Source organism: Cygnus atratus, chromosome 3, assembly GCF_013377495.2.
Source record: "Cygnus atratus isolate AKBS03 ecotype Queensland, Australia chromosome 3, CAtr_DNAZoo_HiC_assembly, whole genome shotgun sequence".
Taxonomy (NCBI): domain Eukaryota; kingdom Metazoa; phylum Chordata; class Aves; order Anseriformes; family Anatidae; genus Cygnus; species Cygnus atratus.
The window spans coordinates 2,231,313-2,245,972 of NC_066364.1; the positions used below are offsets into that span (position 1 = coordinate 2,231,313).

The window sequence follows — 14,660 nt, forward strand, 5'->3', positions numbered from 1 at the left end:
CTTGAGGGGGGATCTTGGGGACTTCGGGGGGGGGTCCTGAGGACCTGAGGGGGATCCTGGGGCCGGGGTGGGGGGGGGGGGGTGAGCAGGGGCAGCCCCCCTCAGCCCCCTCTCGGAGTTGCAGCCGCGGTTTGGGGGGGGGTCTCCTTTCGCCGAAGCCCCCTCCCCGGCAGCAGGAAGGTTCCCCCGGCTGGGTAGGGCCCCCCCGGGAAGGGAGGGGAGCTCCTTATTTTATTTTTATTAGTATTTTACTCCCCCCCCCCCTTCCCTTCCCTTCCTCCCTCGGGCGTGAGGGAGGACGAACTCGCGGCGGCGGAGTCCCCTCAGACTGGGTGGGTGCTGGCTGCCGCTTGCTTTATTATTATTAAATTTTTTTTTGAGGGGGGGTTGTTTTGGTGCTGTTCGCCGCTGAGTTTGGAGCTGGGCTGCTGCCACCTCCCAGGCTGCGGTGGGGGCCCTCCTGTCCCCCTCCTTTCCTCCTGTCCCCCCCCCTTTTTCTTTCTGTCCCCCCCCCTTCTCCCTCTCGGGGTGCCTGAGGGGGCTCCGCGGCACCCGGGGGCTCCTTCCTGGGGCTTTTCCGGGGCTTTTGGGGTGGAAGAGGGGCCACGGGAGGACCCCCCCGATTGGGATCTCGATGTCACCCCGCTGGGGGGGGCTCCAGGGGGTATTGGGGGGACCTGGGCTGGGTCCGAAGGGCTCTGGCTGCTGGGGAGTTGAACGGGGGGGGAAGGAGGGGGGGACCCCGAGGGAAATCGTTCCCCAAATGTGTGCGAAGAGCTTGGGTGGGGTGTCACGGCTTGTTTGGTCGGTACTTCTCGGGAGGAGGTGGGGGAGAGGAGGTTTGGAGCTTCTCTGCCTCTGCCCGGGGTCTTTTTTCCCGAAGAACGGCGCCTTTGCCCCCCAGGACTGGTCGGAGGAAGGGGTAGGGAATGCTGCTGACCCGTTCCCCTCGGTTTTGGGGTTAAAACAATCCAAGACTTGTGTGTTTTTTGGTGCAGAATACGTCTGCGAGACAGGCTGAGCTGAGTTCTTCAACCCCGGTTTTGTCTGATGTTTTTTTTTTTTTCAGTTGTTCTAAGAGTGTCTCATGGTATGTTTGCAGAGCACTTCTTCGCGAGCATTTTTTTTTTTTTCCCCTTTGCAATAGGTCTGAGAAAAGCCTCGGTCATGTGTGCTGTTTTTTCCTAGTCCCTTCTTGTTGGGGACAAAAACTGTTTTTTTTTCTGGGGGTGGGGAGGGAAGAAGGAAGAGGAAATGAAGATTGTAAGCATGTTTGCCGCTCGTCCGTGGAGTCGGGTGTATCTGAATTTGTCCTCGTGCTCGTGTAACGTTGGGAGAACAGATAAGTGGCTTTAAGTACGAAATGCACGTGAACTAAAGCTGGAAGGATTTAAACTTTGTAGGGAGGAAAGCATGAAGCTGCTGGCCAGGGCACCCGCTGGAGAAGGCTGCCGGAGCAGGTCTGACAGACGCTAGCTACGTGCCCCTGCTCCAAACTAAACGGGGACGGAGGGAAAGGAAACCGGCGGAAAAAACTGCCATTTGCATGAAGGATAGCGTGTAAAATATAGTGTGCTGGAGAAAGGAATGGTGCTGTGCAGACGGTTTGTGGGCTCGCAAAACCCTGAAGTGCCTGCTTGTGTCCCGTGATATGACTAGCTCATTTCTGCAGGGCTCATCAGGTACAGGCTCTGCTTCCTTCCTGGGATGGTGCAGCTGGCATTTGATTTCTTCCATGGATGGGAGAGGAGGAGTCCTGTGCAGTTTTTTTCCCTGAGATGATTGCATTTTCTTTGGCCTTGCTGTACCCTGCCTCATTAGTAGGAACTGCATCTATATTTATTTACCATTATACCGCGTCCCTTGGGATGTCGGGTGTAGTTTGGAGTAGGTATATATGGATTTATCACTCTTAAGATTTTTTTTTTTTCTCCCATCATGCTAGGGCCAAATCCTTCAACAGCAGAGATCAAACTTAATTTATTTCTGTGTTTTGCGTCTCCCTTTTTGCCATTTCTCTTCCAAATTGCTAAGAAGACATTTCTGACATACAGATGGGGGGAGGGAAGTAGGAGAGAAGTGGGAAACGGATAGAATATTATAGTGCAGGGGTGCATTTGTTATCTGCATGCTGTAGGAGCGCCGAGCTCAGTGAAAGAGCAGGGTTTGATATCTGAAAACTGGGCTTTGGGAACGCTCTTCCCCCTTATGTGATTATTCTGTAGCCCCATGACAGCCACAACTTTTTCTGTAGGGTTGACAGAATTGTCTGACGAGCCTGGGCATGAGGCTGGGAACAAGGAACTTGTGTTTCACTCTGTTCCTCCTATCGTTCCTTTAGCACCAGTGCAAGCACCCGAACAGGCATCAGCATTTTTACTCCTGTGTCATCCAACTCCGTTCCGAGCAGGTCTAGACGACATTGTGGTATGCAGACTGCCAGCTGTGTTACAGGAGTGCTCCCGTAGGTGAAACTGCAGGCTTTTCAAAGAGTGGTAAGGAAATCTTCAGGCAGATCCTGGGTGGATGAGGCCTGCTTATCTCTGTACCTACTCTATTGAGCAGTCAGGAGCAATTCCTTTCTATTTTGTTGACCTTTCTAGAAAACGGGCGTCTCTCTAGTAGTGCGATCCGGTAATTCCGCGGGATTAGTAACCAGTGTTTGCTGCAGAAAGCTTACTTCTGAGGTTGCTGTTTCCGTGTGGATCTTAGTGGTCTCTTTCAAAGGGATGTTAAAAGTTCATGGCTGTCCTGTGTTTGGAAAGTTAAATTATTAGGAAGCATTTACTTTATAGTGATAATCTGTAAGTTTATGCAAGTGTCTGACGTGTTTTCTCCTTGGTATCTGGAGCCGGGAAGATGATGGAGTTCTGTCATTTGCTTTTTGTTTTGAATTTTATTTATAATCATGAATTTCCAGAGTTGTTCTGGCATTAACTTTTGGGACTGCGCTTTGTTGAATGTCAGCGATGCAGTTTGGGTCTTTAGGATATGGTGTTTGGGAGGGGAACTGCAAGAACTGATGAACCTAAAACTTGGGAAGTGAAAAATCCTGTACTGTCTCTTTCATGAAGGCATCTCTGAAGACGTTTGGTTGTGTGTGTTAGAGGATAAACAGATCTGCATGAAATGACAGCACGTTTGAATCTGAAGAAAGCAACTTCTGCTTTACGGCGATTTCTGTGCTGAGCTTTCAGGGGCAGCACGGAATTTCACCTGGCAGCTCTGGGATCTGTGGCAAATATTTTTCATCTTCTGCAGAGTTCAGGTTTTGAAATCAAGCACTTGAAGGGGTGCTGTCAACTTAAGGTTCCTACCGCAAAAGAGCATGCCTTTGTTTCTCCTCCTGATGACTTCATGCAGCTTTGGCACTTCTAAAGTCACTGAAGTCGATTTCACTTCATACTGATTTTAATGGAGCAGGCATTGGATCTGCATGCAGGTCCTCGTGGGATTGCCCCTTTAATTATACCTATGCTGATAATATTATCTTGTGGATTATCAATGAAGTGAGACCAATGTCATGATTATAGTGGGATTTTTAGGAGATAATGAGGAGAAATAGATCATTTTTGGTGAACTCATATCCCTAAAGCCGTTCTTTATCTATTAGATTACTAACAAACTGTAGGTTAGCATTCAGATATTGCTGTATTGCATAAAGCTCCCTTCTGCAACGTACAGAGATTAGGGCAGCTGGCTAGCCAAGTATACTAAGAGTTTGTATTTGAACACTCAGCCATGCAAACTGATTGAATGTTAGCTATGAACGCAATTTCCAGCGTGAATGCTAAAGGTAAGTGTTTGGACAAGTGCTTTTAATTTGGGAAACAAAGCAAGCAGGAATAACAGGATATGAAAAGAAAGTGTTATTTTTCATTTTGCAGGTGGCAAACTAAGGTGTAGAGGGATTAACTTGCTCAGGTTCCTACACGGAGTCTGCGGCAGAGCTGGTAATCGCTCTGTGATCAGCAGAGTTTGTCAGGGCTCTAATCGGAGTTTTTCTTCCTCCCCTCGTTAATTGGCTCGCTTCCACATTTTAAAAATAACATCTAGAGATTATTTTTCTTTCTTCCAGTTGCCAACTTTATAGCCCAAAGTGGTTTTTTTCCTCTTTCAGTTGAGCCTTGAAAGTGCAGGGTTGGAAAGCTTCCTCTGAGCAGCACCTCCCTGACATATGATACTATCTCGAAGCAGCCTCTGACAAGTGAACCCTCTCATTGAAATCATGTGAGGAATTTTCTTACTCAACACTGAAGATCTTCTGGGGGAAAGGAGGTTGCAAACTATTAACTATGTGGTCTTCATTGCAAGCTGGCACAAAAAATGCTCTTATGTATTGAGGCAGTCATGTGGTCCACAGAAAGGAGCAGAGAGTTGCTGGCCAACTGAAAATTTCATCTTGCAACTCTGAAAAACATCTCTTTTTTTTGCGTTGCCCCTGCTGAAAAGAGAGATACGAGCTTGAAATCTGGTCTTTCTTAAAAATGGCATTGTTTGATTTCCTTCCTGCTCGCCTGGGACCATAAAAGCAGGTAGAGAAGCTTCTATGATAGATAACCTTACAAAAATGTCTATTGTGTTTGGGATGCCTCTGTTCGGTGCCGTTTCGGGCTGACCAAAAAGGTCGTTGTTCATGCAGGCTTCCTGCATAATGTGCTGCTGAGCAAAGTGCTCGTTTCACAGTTATGAAACTGCTGCTATCACAATTACTGCATCGTAAAGCCTAACCTAATCAGAAGTGATCGATTTATGGCCGCAACTTGTGTGGTGTGCTGGTGGAGTAGGGCTCTGATGTTTCAGATTGATTCATTACGGCTGAGCCACTGTCCTTCTCCTTTACTACTCGGCGATAAAATAATACTTTGTACCTTCATTTGTAAATCTTTTAGTGCTTTACAGGGCTATCAGTGTTTTAAAAATAGAGAAACTGAGGCACGAGGGCCAAGTGACTCACTCAAGGTCAGATAGTGAGTGACAGTTGTACACAGCTACCTCTGTTCCCCACCTATTGCACACTTACACCTGTGATATATTAACACGTTAACCATACACAGAATTTATTGCCTGGTCTTCTAATGTGCTCAATAAGAATACCTGAGTCAATTAGATGTTTGTTTTTTATTTTTTTTACAGCGATGGGAGGATTTCCCATGTTGCAGTGACTTCTGTGGTTTGACACTTGTCATCCCCACTTATTGTCTCAAGTTTATTGCTTTAGAAAGGGGGAAAAATATCAGACCAGAAGAGCCACTGGGATGCATTTTCTCACGAGGCCCCTTTTTCTTGCGTTGCTTTTCTTCTGCTTTAATAGGAGTTTTTCAGTGTCGGACTTCAGATCTATTTCAGGGTTACCCATGCACCATTGTTCCAGTTGTGGTTCAGCACCATGCTAACAGAGACACCAAAAGGCTGAACAATTACTGTTTTGGTGTGCCTTTTTTTTTTTTTTTTAATTTTACAAATTACAAAACGTACTCTGGGGCTGGTTACTCTACTTGGTCGTGTGCAGATTTCCCTTTCCCAGTTCTTAATCAAAGCTGCACGCCGAGCCTGAAGTTGGGCTGCTCTTCGAACTGGGAACTGCTGTAGGGGAGTGCTTCTGACAGAGCGTATTCTGCTTTATCTTTCCGGTGCAGCCACCCAGAATGGAGGGAAGGGCAGTTAACTCCTTCTCCTACAGAGTTTCTGGATGAGTGTTTGCTTCAGCATTTCACGGTGGTTTTAGTGCAGTTGCTGGCCTGAAACGTGCCAGCAAGCGTAGTCCTTCATCAGGTTTTACGTACGCACGTACACCAAAAGACTTCTGTGTGTGACTTGACAGAGACCTAGCTTCGTGTGTGTGTCTGCAGCGTGCTGGCAAGCGCTTGCTTCCAGTTGCCTGGTGGGATGAGTGTTTTCAGATCTACATAAGAACCTTTTGCAGCTGGAGGAAAACAAATTTTATTACCTGCTTCATACATGAAGGAGGTATTCTTTTGTTCTCTGTACATGCAAGGGGTTTGTGTAGGCTAGATTAAATTTATAGGAATCCTATTCACTGCCGTGGTGGTAGATGAGGTATTAATATTGGGCTAAGGAAGTAATTTGCAAGCCAGGCATGCAAAATATATTAATTATGTTTGGTTCTCAATACCCCCAGCTGAATCTTGCTTGCCTTAAATTCCTGGCATTGGTTTCCTCCCCACTTCTGAACTTCTTATTTAAGAAGCCGTGTTTTCTTTTCACTTTCTGAAAACATGCCACTGACTCCTAAGTTGGTCAATAAAACAACTCCTGCTGCCGAAACAATGCTGTGGGCTATTTTTCAGCGAGCATTGTGAACGGCCAGTTTTATTCCTCTGATAAGCCTATGTCCTATCAATTAGGAAGTGTAGCATATAGTCATTTCCTGCGTTTTGAACTGCCCATTTCTTATGAGCTCTGAAGCAAGCCCTGAATCTGCTTTTTGTTCTTCAGTGGTACTGTAATACTAATGGAAGCAGAAAGCATTTAGTTAGTTCATAAAAGACAAGCGCTGTTTCTCCTTGGATATTTATTCTGACCTTTATTTTGGACACTTTCTCTGCCATGATCAGATTCTCTGATTACAATGCCAGCTTTCACTAGCAATCTCTTTGTGATTTAACTGGCAGGGCTCTGGAGTTTGAGCAACTGGGATGCAGCAGCTCTGACGTGTAAGTAGCACTCCAGTGTTGAAAAGGAAAGTTCTTCCTAGCAGGGAGATCTCACTGGGCTCTCATTCCTAGGCTCTGCCATAAGTCTTATTTTATGACCCAGGGCAAACTTCTTGACTTGCCTATGTACCAGCGTGTAATATGAATATAATCCTTTCAGGGCTGTTGAGATGTTTTCATGTTTGTAAAATATTTGAGGATTCTTGGCCGGGTGTTAGTGCGTGCTGCTCTCGATAGCATAAACATGAATAACATAAGTGTATTTACACAGAATAAGAACATGTTATTTCAGCTAATACTAACTTCTTTTCATGCCACAGATGGGAGAGGTAAGTAGTTCATCACCAGTTTTCTCAGCTAAGTTGTACTATGCATTGTTTCCAGACGCCATGCTCATTTTTTCTCCGGCTGTTTGCATTTCGTGGGGGCTCCGTCTGCTCGATGGAGCAGTGCTGTGTAGCGATAAGAACAGCAATCTGAGAAAGAGGGAACTTGCTGAACTTGAAACTTATTCCTCCCTCTTTAATTTCATCACCCATAGAAGTAGAATGATGTTAACATATTGGAGATTCATAAAATTTAAGGCGAGAACAGGCAATTAAATCGCCTTGTCTGATATGTTTTATATGCTTTATATCACGAGTCTTTAAATTTTAATCATTTACTCTGAAACTGAGACCAGTAACTGGTGTTTGGCTAAAAACAATTTGAAAGCTTTCCAGCCCTGAGTGTCCGTGATTGGTAATTTCAGACTCATCACTTCTGGTAGTTTGTGCCATCTCACTGTTAAAAGTAAGTGGCTGATTTCTAATTTGAATTTGTCCAACTTCTGCCGCTGGTTCTTGTTACGACTTTCCTGACAAGATTAGAGCCCTTTAGTATCCCCTACTTTCTTGCCATGGAGGTACTTACACTCTGTAATCAAGTTACTCGATTGATAAGGAAGCAGAGTTGAGCTTTTAAGTCTCACTCTGAGGCATTTTCTCCAGCACTCAGATCATCCGGTGATTCTTCATGGTCTCCATTTATTTTTAACATCGTGGCAACCAAAAATGGTAAATGTTCCAGCCTGCATCTTATCCACGCCGACTACCAAGGTGCGATGACCTCTTCTGCTATGCAGCTGTTTAAAAGGTTTGTGGTACCCCTTTTGCATAGGGAAATCCTCTTCGTGAGCCTGCTCTCACACTGAGGTTCTTCCTAGTAAAGTCTGCCCCTTGGTAGTTATGGTTTGCATTTCTTAGATTATAAATTTGTTTTCAGCTGTGTTTCGCTTTTCCTGAGCGCAGTTAAGCCAGATTTTCAGACTCCTTTTGCTGCCCTCTCCTCGCAATAACATGCTGTTCCAATAGTCGTGGTGTCAGTCACAGATTTTTATCTGCAGTGATAAAAATGTTGAACTGCATCAGACCTTAAATTTAGTGACAAAAAAAAAAAATTAGCATGATGCAATACCAGGAAGTAGATTAAGAACTGGCTAACTGACAGCTCTCAGAAAGCACCAGTCGATACGGAGCAGCCGATGTGGATTTCCACTCGAACCAAGGTACGCCCTGTGCCTGTACTGTGTTCTGCTAGGCTACATTTGTAATCTCAGAGAATGAAGGTAGCCCTTCATCGAGACCTTTTCCCATTAAAACATGTTGACTGGCACTACTGGTGCCCCTGTTCTCTAATTCTTTACTGGGATAATCTCGTTTTATGTTGACTTATTTATGGGACTGGTACCCAGCTGACCGCTCCAGATTTGCTCTATCCCCTTTCTGAGCACTGCTATAATACGAACATCCACCCAGCATGGATCCAGAGTCCCTCGGTTAAAAAAGGAGAAAAGCCCTACAAGACTGCAAAAAGTCAGTGCTTGTTTTCTAGCTGATTGAAAATAGCTCCCTCTTAAAGGATTTGCTGGAACTCCTCTCCCATTACTGATAATTCGAAGGTAGTTCGTGTGATGAAAATCTGTTGCCCCAGTCTAGTGGAGAACTGCTCACAGTTCTTCCGTTAGAAATTTTCTGCTTTTTTTTAAAAGTATTTATATAAATTTCTAGGTCTTCAGTCTGGCACTTTGGTTAGTAAGAGGAACATCTTAAGATGGTTTATTGCTGAATGTCCCCAAGTGCAATGCTTTTGGGGAGGCTGTGGTGTATCTGTTGGCAGACTGCACAGCATCGTGGAAGTGAAGACCTTCCTAACCTTTACAAGTGGCTACTTGGGGCAACACTTATGAATTATCCTTGGGTTTGTTCCACGGGCATAATTCTGATAAATATTGGCGTCAGTCCTCTGGCACACTCAGGTAAATTCTGTGTTACTCATAGCAACTTGCCTTCTCACTTGCTGGCTGTTCCCTTGAATTCCCCTTTTCCTTTCCCGAACTGATTCTTTACTCCCTCCATGTTGCAGTGTACACGGATGTCTCTTTCTGTTAGGCAGTATTTATCATGTTGCTTTTTAGGATCCTGAAACCAAACCTGCTTTAAATGCCGTTGTCTGTAAGAAATGATGTAGGTTAGTTTTTTGTCTTTTTTTTTTTCTTAAGGTAGGTGTTTGAAAGGATTTGCTCCATGAGAAAGTGCCTGTTTTGAAACCTGCAAATTCCAGTCAGATAAAATGCCAAGGGGTCAGGCGTGTATCTGAAGTTTGGGACGTCTGCTTCCTTTCTGGCTATCGAGTGGGAAACCTGCCAGAGAGATAGGCTTTGAGAAAAGATTTGGAAGGGGGGAAGAAAGGGAACAGAACTGAGGCAGAGGATTTGGGAGGCTGGAAAAGGTACTGTGGAAAAGGGAAAAAATGCTGTTTCTATTGCCTGAAATCTGAGGTGTGGCACAGTGGATGTCTAAGACAAATAACACAGACTCCAAAATGTATGCTGTTTTGTTGGACATAAATATTTCTTACAGTGCGAGCCTCTGAGCTCAGCCAATGGCTTTCCTGCCTCCTAGCTAAATCGGTATCTGATTTTTCTGTTCCTCTGCTGTCTTCTTGCAGGAGTTGTTTATTGACTGAAATTGTTTCCATATGGCTGCAATGTAGAGCTTGATTACATTAAACGTGGCGCTTTCCTGTGGCATTGCAGTGCTATGGGAAGCTCATCTCTTTCCTCTCCTTCCAACCTCCCCTTCCTCCGTGTAAAATTTTGGGTTTGGAACGTGTAATTTCTTTAGGTATTCCCCGCCCGCCCCGAGGCTCCTAGAACTGGAAAACTGGGATCCAGTTTTTTAGGTCTTCATATTTGATTGCTTACGTGGGTTAAGCCTGCTCGTAAATCGCTGATAAAATACTCGAGATGAAGGTTAGAGTGACGTGATTGCAGTTGAAGAGCGTTGCCGGAGCTGGGGCCCCAAGGTGCTAAGCACGGTACAAGCACGCAGGCAGGAGACAGCTCTTCACCTCCACAGAGCTTACTGCCCACCAAGACATCCATTTAGATTGTGGCTGTTTCCCCTGATGATCAGCTTAAATACAGCTCCAAGAAGGTGTTAAAATTCCTCTGCTCGGACACTTCCGGACCCTGAAGGGCCAAATTCACCGCTTATCTGGAGCCTGGAAGCTATGCCTAGGTTGCAGAGAACAGATCCAGATCCGTTTAATAGCAAACGGATGCATCTATCTTTGATAAGTGTAAAAGTAGTTTGTTGGTTAAGTTAGCTAATAAAACGGTAGTGAAGCATCTCCACCCTCTCTTTGCAGTTGCACTTGCTCTCTTTTAAACTTGTGTTTGCAACCTGGATTCAAGAATTGTCTTTTTAATATATATATTTTAATAGGTTAAACTTTATATATGTGTAAGGTACTTATATAGCTGACATCTAATGCAATGCCTGCACTTCTTGCAGCGGATTTGAACAGAATCTAGGCAGTGTATTTGTACCTCCAGGGTCTCAAATAAAGCCAAACCAGCGAAGTGGTGGTGGTCACTGCTGGCTGAGCACGTGGGACCAGACTGAAGAAGTAGTAAGCCACCTTCTGACAGTGCAGAGAGAATATTTTCCTCATTTCAGTATATTCAGATAAGTGGTCTGTGAACTGAACTAATTCAGATCCCAAATGATTTTGTAGATGCAGAAATGCTCGTTTCCCTATCCTAATGTAAGGGAGGCGGGGACAATGCGGAATGGATTCACAAATACAAAAACCTTTCAGTGGAGGACACAGCAAGGTTCAGTGCACTTAATAAAGATAATTCATTTGTTTTCACTAAATCACTTTTAAATGCAGACCGTGTTTCCATACCCTCTTTATGCACGCAGCGCATAGGATGTACCATTCAAGACTATTAAAACTATAATATATAAAAGCTGGCATTTTCCAATTGTTTTATAAACAACCTGGCTAATGACCAGCAGTCCCAGCTGAGGTGCAGGTACGCTGTTTTCAGGCCTTTGCCTTGCTGGAGTGTGAGGTTATCTCCAGTCTTTTCAATTCAATTCAGTGTAAAAATGCAGGTCTCAGGGGGAGAAACTCCTGTTTCCTAAAAATGGAGCATCTGGTCGCTTCTTGGGTGGGATAGGGCACGCAGTGTTAGATGTCTGGGGCAGATTGAAGCCACAAGTGATTTCCATGTGCCTCGTAATTTGCAAGTGTTTGATTTGCGAGCTGACAGGAGGGCAGTGACCAGGAAGCAGTGATGGCCATCTCTGCTTCTCCTCTTCCTTGAAGGACTCAGCACCTCGCTGCAGCTGGGATATTACAAGTCTTACAGCTCTGATGCGATGGAGCTGCCTCCCTTCAGCCCACACTGAGGAACCTCGCTTCAGAAAGGTGGATTTGAAGCCTTTGATTCTCCTTTCTGTTATCTGTTTTCTGCTTCGGATGGCTCCCTGTCCATCATGCTGGTTTTTTTGTGGATCCCTTTATCGATGGCTTGTGTGCACTGTGAGGAAAGAACTCTTTCTGAGAGGCTGTGGATCTTCCAGCCATGGTAGGATGCCTACAAATCCTGATTTTTCCTGAAGATCTTTTTACTCCCTATTTTGCTGAACAGTGTGGGAAAAGTAGGCTGGAGAAGACTTGTTTTTTTTTTTTTGTTCCTCATGAAATGCGCAAGTTACATGGCAGCAGAAATGAAGTTTAAGGAGTGTTTAGTTTCCAGTGTTGCCATTTTCATGGAAAGGGAGAAGCAAAAGCTGAAGTGTGACTGTCCCTGACCTTGCCTGTCTTGCTTGCACATCAGAGCTGTGTTCTGCCTCTTACCCTGTGGACAACCAGCTAACACAAAGCTTTACCTCTTTAAACCCTCCAAAGCTGCCTTCAAGGAGCTCTCCTTTACACTGTCAAAGTTTTAGTTAGTTTACTACTTACTTTTCCTGTGATTTTTCAAACCTATTAAAACAGTGAATTGACGAAGGCTCTTGTGTGTTTTATGTGAGCTCACATCTGTGAGTGTGGAATAAAACTAGTGCTGAGTATCTGTAACTTCCATTATATTTCAGTGCTTTTTGAAGGTGAGTCCTTAAAACAAGATCTAATGAGTGTTAGAGGCAGGGGGAGTGCTCTCTGGTTTTCACAAGAACTGAACTGGAATTATACCAAGGAAATTTCCTTTTTTTTAATTAACAGGTGAGCAGAGTTCTAGGTCCTTTCATACTTAATTCTCCATTGTGTTTGCTTTTTGACAGCCTTTTGCTGTCTCCTTTCCAAAGGAGCTGCTGGCCCTTCCTCCAGTTATTTGATGAGACAGTTTCCTACGTGCAGCCTTCCTCCTGCCCTTCGTGGTAGTGGTGGCTTGGACAGGGCTTGTGGTGGTCTCCTGGGGGTAGGAAACTGCTCCGTGGTGGGATTGAAGTGCTTTTGGTCTCCTTGCCTACCCTCAAAGTCCCTAACGCCGGCCTTCTCATTAACAGCATGTGTTAAATGCCCCCCATTTACTGACTGAGCAGAACTCCCCTTCAGTTTTCTGATGGAAATTATTTCTGAGAGAAGACTGCAGGCTCAGGGCCATGCCCGCTTTGCAGTACTATCAGTACATTTTGGCTGCAAGTGTAATTTTTTTCGTAAATATTAAAGGAAGGGGTTATGGGCGGTGACTTCTGAGGTGTGGTTGTGTGACAGTGATTTCTCCCAAACCCTCCTGTGTTGTTTCGGGTGAGCTGGGGCTGAGCTCAGTGTGCTTAGAGCCCCTGAGGAGAGCCTTGGTCCGTGACGGCAGTGCCCAGAAAGCAGGGGTGCTGCAATTAATGTTTTCTGCTGCATCTGGATTCTTTCTCGCCCATCCTGTTGATCTTTTTCCTTACCAGTTCTTAAGCTTTTTGCAGTCACAGTTTCCAATTGAAAGCTTAGCTTAACCCATTTTAACTAACTTTTTAGCTCATGCCTTAGTCAACCACAGATCAAAATTAATTTAGCAATGTTCTCTCAGGTTCCTGAAGCCACCAGGCCAAAAAGTGCGTGTCTCTACCTCACAGCCCTGAGAAAGGTTGTCTTCAAAGGTGGTTTTGCAGTCCATTTGTTGCACCACAACCAGCCAAAATCCACGTGGGTCATCGTGTGCCTGTGCATTTATTTTTGAGCCAGTTGCACTGGAAAACTGCATGCGTGGGGAACGGGGCCTGAGAGGTGCCTTCCCACCTCAGCACTTCAGCGATGTGTTCAAATGGGGAAATGAAAACAATTGTTTCGTATGGATAAATCCTTGCACTTCTCATCCTGTCCCCTGTTCTCTTTCCCTCCTTGCTTTTGAAAGGTGGACCTTTTGAAGTCTTTTATAGCTCTTACAGATGTGTGCCCTGCTGGATTTAACGCCATGGCTGGCACAAGGGAAGCTTAGAAGCCCAGTTAAACCGGGTTTAACTGGTGTTTTACACGGTAGGCTCTTAAATTGTGACTTCAGTGAGGTTCCTGCTTTGCTGCAGTGCTGCATGCATGTGGTACTTCTAAAAATAAGGGTTTATGTGTGTCTCTAAGGCATTGCTTTAAGCCAGGCCCCGATCTGGGTGATGACAGGGCTATGCTAATTTCTGCCCCTGAATATAGGCAGCTGTGTGATAGGATTTATGTAAGAGTTGCAAAATACAACAACATGGAGGGTCAGTTCAGTTAAAATTGGGTTGATAAATGAAAGGCTGTGCTGGTCTCATCAGGAGTTTGCTTCTCTCTCACACCTGTGGATGCTGAGGACAGACTTCCAGAACAGGGCCAGCACCGAAGCCTGTGTGTACTTGCAGATATCCTCACAGCGTGGTTCAGGCTTTCAGTGTAGCTTTTGCATCCCACCTTCTCCAGCCAAAAGGGGTGTATGCTAGTTAAATCCTTAATAGCCCATTTGTCTGGACAAGTGGCCACCCCGAGCTGTGACCCCTGCAGTCCTTGCCACCTATTTAACGTCCCATACCTGGAGGCTGGGCAGCCTTCGCGAAGCGAGGTGCTCTGAGTTCAGATCCTGTTGATCATTATAAATAAATTTTAAATTAAATGCCTTTATAAGCTGTCACTGCTTGTCGGTACCTTTTTGTTGTGGGGTGGTTGCTGTTTGTCATTTCCCTGCCTTGCAAGCCGTCTACAGTGTATGCACTTCTAGATCCCATGAAGTTTTTCTTCTTCATGCTCATCTTATTGCACCACAGTTGTCCGTGTTCTTGTCTGCCCCCAATACTGTTGGATCACACTCCTCCTATCTCTCCAAACTGTGTTTTCTAAAAACCTTTTAAATTCCCACATGAGACTGTTTTTTGACTACAATCATCTTTCTATGAGATGTTCAAGTCTTGAACAAGGATTTTCACCTTTTTCTGTATTTTTTTTCCCTAGGTATTTATTTAATAGCCTCAGTGTTTTGGAGCCCGACAGCCTCTCAGTTTACCTAAAACATTAGTTTTGTATCAGGTATGTGTGACTATACAGCTCCAAACACCATATAGCAGTGCTAGCTCTTTAAATGGGCGAAGGCATTGCAAATGAAGGTTCCCACAGTTGCCTCACTGAAAGCACAAGGGTTAATATCATTCTCCAGATGTTAATCTTTCCTGCTTTTATCTTAATGTATGC

At 45.0% G+C, this 14,660-nt stretch overlaps 1 protein-coding gene across 25 annotated transcripts in view; it reads left to right on the forward strand.

The window, feature by feature from the left end:
* The window catches only part of HMBOX1 (homeobox containing 1), a 107,746-nt gene that overhangs the window by 748 nt on the left and 92,338 nt on the right, over positions 1-14,660 (forward strand). For 9 of the 25 annotated variants that reach the window (XM_050709646.1, XM_050709663.1, XM_050709649.1 and 6 more), the window contains exon 1: positions 280-332. The exons of 5 other annotated variants lie outside the window; for them this stretch is intronic. The gene's annotated coding sequence lies outside the window, so the exon portion shown is untranslated. Of the gene's footprint in view, positions 1-263; positions 333-903; positions 923-1,226; positions 1,461-6,437; positions 6,678-7,666; positions 7,812-14,660 lie in introns of those variants that run through there. 11 more of the 25 variants (XM_050709652.1, XM_050709654.1, XM_050709648.1 and 8 more) reach the window with 10 other exon arrangements.